Raw genomic sequence first — 6,000 nt, 5'->3', positions numbered from 1 at the left:
ATATCAGAACATCTGCCCAAACTGCATGAGGGAACATTCTATTCACAAGTAGAAGTATTTATCACCATACATACTTGGAAAATGGATACAAATTATTAGCAAGACATCGGCAAATGTGTGGATTTCATGCTTTATTACAAATAAGCTACAAAGAAGTCACTACTTGCCAAACACAATGTGACATCACAGTTGAGGGACAACTTGTTTTCCACCACAGAACACAAACCAGTAAGGGGAAATATTTGCTGAGTTCTTTCTTTTCTTCTTCTCACTGTTTTCTTAATCCTTACACTTTCAACAAGATGAAAACACCAAGCATCTTTACTAAGAGTTTTTCAGAACTGCAGTCCTTGCCACAACTCCTCTGCACTCTTTATTGATGCTTCCTGATAGTAACACCTAAAATCCCACTGCAGCCTAATGCTGCATAATTTCCTCCTCTCTTTAGCCACAGGAAGGAAATGATAGGAAAATCTTAAAAATATTTTTTTTAATTTTGTGTTCATAGTATGCCTTGTGTCTTTGTTCTTTAGTTCTCTAGTTCAAAGCAGTGCACTCTGCAAATTTAAGAATCTTTCTTTTTATCTCTAAGTTTTCATTATATGATCAAGCAGTCAAGATCCAGAGAGTCCTGTAGCATTTTCTGAATGCAGAAATTTATTCAAATGTAATGAAATAATCACTCTATGACTTAGGATAGGTCTATATTAGCAAGCACCATGATGCCAACAGGAAAAACTCTGCAGTGCAAACCAGCTTCTGTGGAGGATGTGACCTTCACCCTCTGCATGCTCTGGAAGGTTTGCTCCAGTCTGGCTTCATCAGTGATTGGAGTGCAGCTTCTTGTTATGTTTCAGGTGAGGCATTTCTTATGTGTCTTCTGGGGCTGCTCTACAAAATGAATTAAAGAGCAGGAAGGGAAGACACCCAGAGATTTGCTTCGAACAATACATACCTCATCTGAAACAAAATGTTAATGTAGATGAAGGCACATTTAAGTTTATCCATAGGAATAAATGGATGGCCATAGCTGTGGTAGGTTTAATCTGAAATAAATCAAACTGACGTAAAGATAGCAGAATAAAACCTTGTTTCAGTAGAAATTTTGAGAGCTGTTGTGGAATGAAGTTCCCCTCCTTTTTGCCTGAAACATGGAGAAAATACTTTACATAGATTCAATAACTCCCTAAAGCACAATTAGTTTATCACAACATTGAGAAGGAAGATCTTGGCATAGAGGAATAAGTCCCCCCAGACCAGCAGGTCAGCCAAGGCCAGCAGGAGGCTGTATCACTCATACCAGCACCATAGCTGCCCCCTGAGGAATGCTCACAAAAAACCTTGAAGCAAATGCTTTCTTGGACATCATCTCTGGACACAATTCTACTGGCACAAAAAAACTGGACAAAAGTAGCATGAGCACTTAACAGAAAATGCACAGGAATTTCCTTTATGCAAATTCTTATCTGTCAACAGAACTAAATTGGCAACATCAGTTCTCTGGTAGCAAAACTTGATACATTGACTAAACTAAGCTATGGAAAGAGAAATCCACCCCTTTGAGGAAGTTCATCAAGGAGGTCTTGGACAGACCTTCCACTTCAGAACCACAAAATGTAGATATTATGATGATTGGGATCTGGTCCTTTTGATGCAAGCTTTCCTATCAAAATAGGGAGGAAGAAAAGTCCTGTAGGAGCATCATTCATGTGTTCATTCTCATGCTTGCCATGGTCATCTTAGTAAGGCCTGATGTCTTTCAGTTTCCATTCTTTACTAGAATATATCTGCAAACCATATGCTTATGAAAAGTGGTAATTCAGTATGGCATTGAAGTGAGATAGGACAAAAACAGTCTGGAAAAGGAATTAAGGAATCAAATCCTACAAATAAGTGGTTTGGAAGTTTGAACAGACCTTTTTTAAAAAATAAATTGTTCCCTTCATAATCATTCTTTAGATTTTTTTCATTAAGAATGTTTGCCAGTTTAGCCTGTCTTTGCTAAATTTAACTATATCTAATTATGATTTTCTTTTGTTGGCAAAATTGTGTGGCTTAGAGGTAGCACTATTCACTTTTATGCAGGGATAAACAAGTTTTATAAATCTCATTGATATTTTTTTTAATACTAGAATATAAGAAAAAATTGATTTCTGAAAATGAGTTTATACTGGCAATCTGCAGAGAGTGTTTTAATTACCAGTTAGCCTCATTCTTCCCTTTCATTTCAGCCTTCTTCTATGCTGGCCTTCCTCTCTGAATCAGTTCTTGGACAGGGTGGTTACTCAGTGCCACTGCTCAACACAGCATCTGACAGTAATAGCAAAAAAAAGTGAAGTTCAGTCTTGGCGCTTTCACCATCCTACGACAAAATTTGCCACTACAGCACAAGTGCCACTCGGAGCACTGTCCACACCCATATGGGGTTTCCAATGCCAGTGATGGTGAACCACCACTACAAAAAGTGGCAAATATTTTGTGGAAAAGGCTGATGTAGCCACCTCATGTAATACCCCCTGTAATTCTCTGTACTCTGTTGCTGTGATTCAGTAGTTATTAATTTTGACCTCTACCTGTTTGTGTAGAGTTTTGCTTAAGGACTTTTATCAAATGAAAGCTTTGGGGTACTCAAGGCAAATTAATAATTATTTTCTTTGAGAATTTTTGTCTTAGAATTTGCTTCATGTTTTCATATATCATGGGAAAAATTAACCCAACGGTTTACAGAAAAAGGCTAAGAAAAGAAAATATGATGGGGTTTCGGTAATTAGAAAAAAAGTAAATATGTATTATGGTATTAAAATTATTTCTTTTTTAAAATAGGAGAAGTTGCTGATTCTTATCAGTACATAGATAAGTAAAGATCATTCAAGCTTTTCAGAAGCAGAAACACCACTTCTTCTTGTAGCAGAAAATTGACTCTTTTCCTTGCACTCTCATTAGTGGATATTTCCCAAGGTGCTTTCATTTATTCCTCTTAATTTCAGCACTAAGAAAGAGCCTCAAAATCAAGACAAGCATTCTCCCAGATAAATTATTTCCCCCAGCTTGCTAAGCTCCTTTTCATAAGCCAGATTCCAAAGGCTCTGGAGATGTTGGCATAAAATCACCATACTATTATGAAGAAGATCTCCAAACATTGGCATATGATGTTATGTATTTCAAATCCCTCTGGGATCTTTAGCATCTAGTCAGTAAGGAAACCAAATTACTGGTATCTTGGTTTCCTGAGAAATCAAGTAAAGCTGAAAATAAACCTTCATGGTAGATTTTATTCAGTCTTCAAAAAAATTTAAAAATTAACTTATCAGTCATGGAGTCACAGAATCATTTAGGTTGGAAAAGACCTCCAAGGTCATCAAATTCAACCTTTGAGCCATCACCTCGTTGTCAACTAGACCATAGCATTAACTGCCACATCCACTCATTTCTTGAACACCTTCAGGTGTAATCTTATTTTCTTCCCCTTCTGAACCGAAAGGCTTCTAAAAAGCCCCAGTAAAACCTGTGCTTTCTTCATTCTTAGTAAGGTGCGTGATTAGGGTGCAACATCATAAAGCACATCGGGTGCCTTCAACCGAGGCGTTACAAGGTGTAAACATCAAAGAGCCCAACTCAATCAAGGTGACTTGATCACAGGATGCAGATCTGATCAAGATGCAGATCACAGGGAATCTCCACGCCCTGTTCCATCAGCGGGGCCTCAGGACTCAGCACCCCATCCACACATCTCCCGAGCTTTTGCGACTAAGAAAAACCTCTGTTTGAGGAAAGCCATTCCCTGCGTCCCGAGTTTCCAGGGTGCGGGCAGGGCGGGGGATCGCGGCCCCGCCCGCTGCCAGTGACGCGCCGGCTTCTCCCGATCTGCGGCGGCGGGAGCGGCGGCGAGCGGCGGGTGAGCGGGGCGGCGGCGGGGCCTGGGGCTGTCAGCCCCTCCGGGCAGCCGGGGTCACCGGAGCGGTGCGGGATTGCTGGGGCTCTGTGTGCCGGGGGGTGTCTGTGTGCAGCTGGAAGCGGCGGGGCGGTGGTGTAGGGCCGCTCTCCTCCGGTCTCGGGTGACGGTGGGGCGCTGCCTGAGCTCGGTCCCATCGGCCGTGGTCCAGGCAGCGGCTCGGGAAGCCCCGGTACGAGCCCGCTCCAAATGTCCTGGGGCTGCCCGCGGCGGCGGCGCTCGGCTCCACCCGGCCCTTTGAAGTGTGTTTGTTCCCCTGGTTTGTGATAGAGGGCTCCGCCGCGGTTTACGGCGGTGTAAATGACAGGTTTGAGCAGTGGCTAACGCCGGGCACGGGGAAAATTCGGTTTAAGTAATTACTAATCTTGTTTTAAACCGCCACTTTTTGTTTCGCTATGGCAAATCCATCGCCTTTGGCAACTGTGACTTTTACAGGGATGTGCAAAAGCTCCGCGTGTGTGTATATGTATATATATATATATATATATACACACACGTTGTTATTATTGTGTATACACCTCATGCATATTACTTTGTATACTAATATACAAATCTATAATGACACCTATATCATGACTTCATTTGTATTAAATGTATTCATATTCATTGTACTATTTTCTTAGTCAGGAGACTGCCTTGTTTTTAAATTCTGTGTTAATCTAAATTAAGCAGCGCGAGAATTTTTAGGTGCATACGAAGACAGTCTTTGGAAACAGAGCGTGCAATTAAAACTAACCAATTTATAAAGCAAAGGAAGTTCCAGTGACTGAGAATTGGTGGGTTTGCCATGGGATACGTTCTGGAGTTGGGCAGAAGAGGCACAGGGGCAGCTGCCTGTGCTTTTCCTTGAGGCGCCTGTGTTTGCTGTTTGTCTCATACACACTCACTGGGATCATCCCCGTGGAGACAGACAGTCGCCATCGGATCAGCACAAGAGGCTGGGTGTTCTCACAGCCCTTCGAGGATGTGGCAATTCTAAGTAAATATTGCCTAGTTCTGCTAGCAGTGTCGAAGGGATAAAGGGAGACGGAGGTGTGGAGCCAGGCCATGGAGGATCAGGGTCTGGCCCGCTCGGGTGTGTTTGAGGCTGCCACCTGGCACGTGCCCACGCCACCCATTGCCCAAGGGAAACACTGGCTGGAGGTTTCATTGCCCACTCTGCTTCACACATTGACAGAAATAGCTCAAGTGAAGGGAAAGGTCTTCCTGTTTGTGCTAAGGACAACTGAAACTGAAAGTAATGTGAGGCAGGGCTTTCCTGAATGACACAAAACTGGACTTCCTTTAGAAAAGTGGAAATGCTAGTGTTTTCTGTGTGTAGAAGATGCAAATTATAGTTATGACTCATTTAGCCTAGGGTATTATTTATGATGCTTGACTTGAAATCCAGGTGTCTCTGGTTTACCATGTATATTTTTTGTTGACTCTAAAGAGTATTTACCTTTTAATGAATTTAAATTAAAAAATCTTGCATTGGTCCACCATGCTTGTATTCATATAAATATTTTAAGTATTAGCTTTATTATAGATTTATTATTATCATTATTACTTTAAATTTTATTTGGAAAATAATTATATTTTAGTATTTTTTGAAAAAGGAGAAAAATGTTCTGAAAATATTACTACTAAAATGTAAAGATTTGTGCTCATGTACCATTGCAAAACAGCAGTTGCCAGCTTGCAGATGCGCTTTTCTAAAATTATCTGTTTTATGATAGAATCTGCTGTAGTAGTTTTTATATTTGAATAAGATAGTAATTTATTTGAACCACGTGGTCAATTTATTTATTCATTGATTATGCAATTAATAGGGGATGTTTGTGGTACAAACAGTCAGGGATAGTTCAGTGGAAAGCTGGAGTAGCATCACTTCACAGTGTTACTGTGTTTCATGAAATACTACCTCGATCCTCTCTCAGCAGACTTTAATTTTTTTGGTTTTCCCTTGTTCCCTGTCCTGCAGGTAGACCTGCATAAACATTGCCTTTACTCATCGAGACCTTTCTCTCTCATCTTTTCATGCACTTAGAAGTTGTTTTCAGCTGTGC

The 6,000-nt window shown here is 41.0% G+C and overlaps 1 protein-coding gene and 1 long non-coding RNA gene across 4 annotated transcripts in view; one reads left to right on the top strand and one right to left on the bottom strand.

Annotated features, from left to right (window-relative positions):
* Window positions 1-687: 687 nt before the first annotated feature.
* Window positions 688-2,340, bottom strand: LOC135420422 (uncharacterized). Its single transcript, XR_010433519.1, has 2 exons — window positions 2,201-2,340; window positions 688-891 (listed from the first exon to the last, which is right to left on the bottom strand). It is a non-coding gene; the product is annotated as an uncharacterized LOC135420422 (long non-coding RNA).
* Window positions 2,341-3,828: 1,488 nt separating this feature from the next.
* SNX10 (sorting nexin 10) overlaps window positions 3,829-6,000 on the top strand; it is a 35,690-nt gene continuing 33,518 nt past the window's right edge. For 2 of the 3 annotated variants that reach the window (XM_064674529.1, XM_064674519.1), the window contains exon 1: window positions 3,829-3,895. The gene's annotated coding sequence lies outside the window, so the exon portion shown is untranslated. The remainder of the gene's footprint in view (window positions 3,896-6,000) is intronic. The other variant, XM_064674542.1, reaches the window with a different exon arrangement.

The sequence above is a fragment of the Pseudopipra pipra genome, chromosome 1 (genome assembly GCF_036250125.1).
Source record: "Pseudopipra pipra isolate bDixPip1 chromosome 1, bDixPip1.hap1, whole genome shotgun sequence".
Classification (NCBI taxonomy): Eukaryota; Metazoa; Chordata; class Aves; order Passeriformes; family Pipridae; genus Pseudopipra; species Pseudopipra pipra.
The sequence above is the reverse complement of the archived record's forward strand: the minus strand, read 5'-3'. Positions and strand labels throughout refer to the sequence as shown.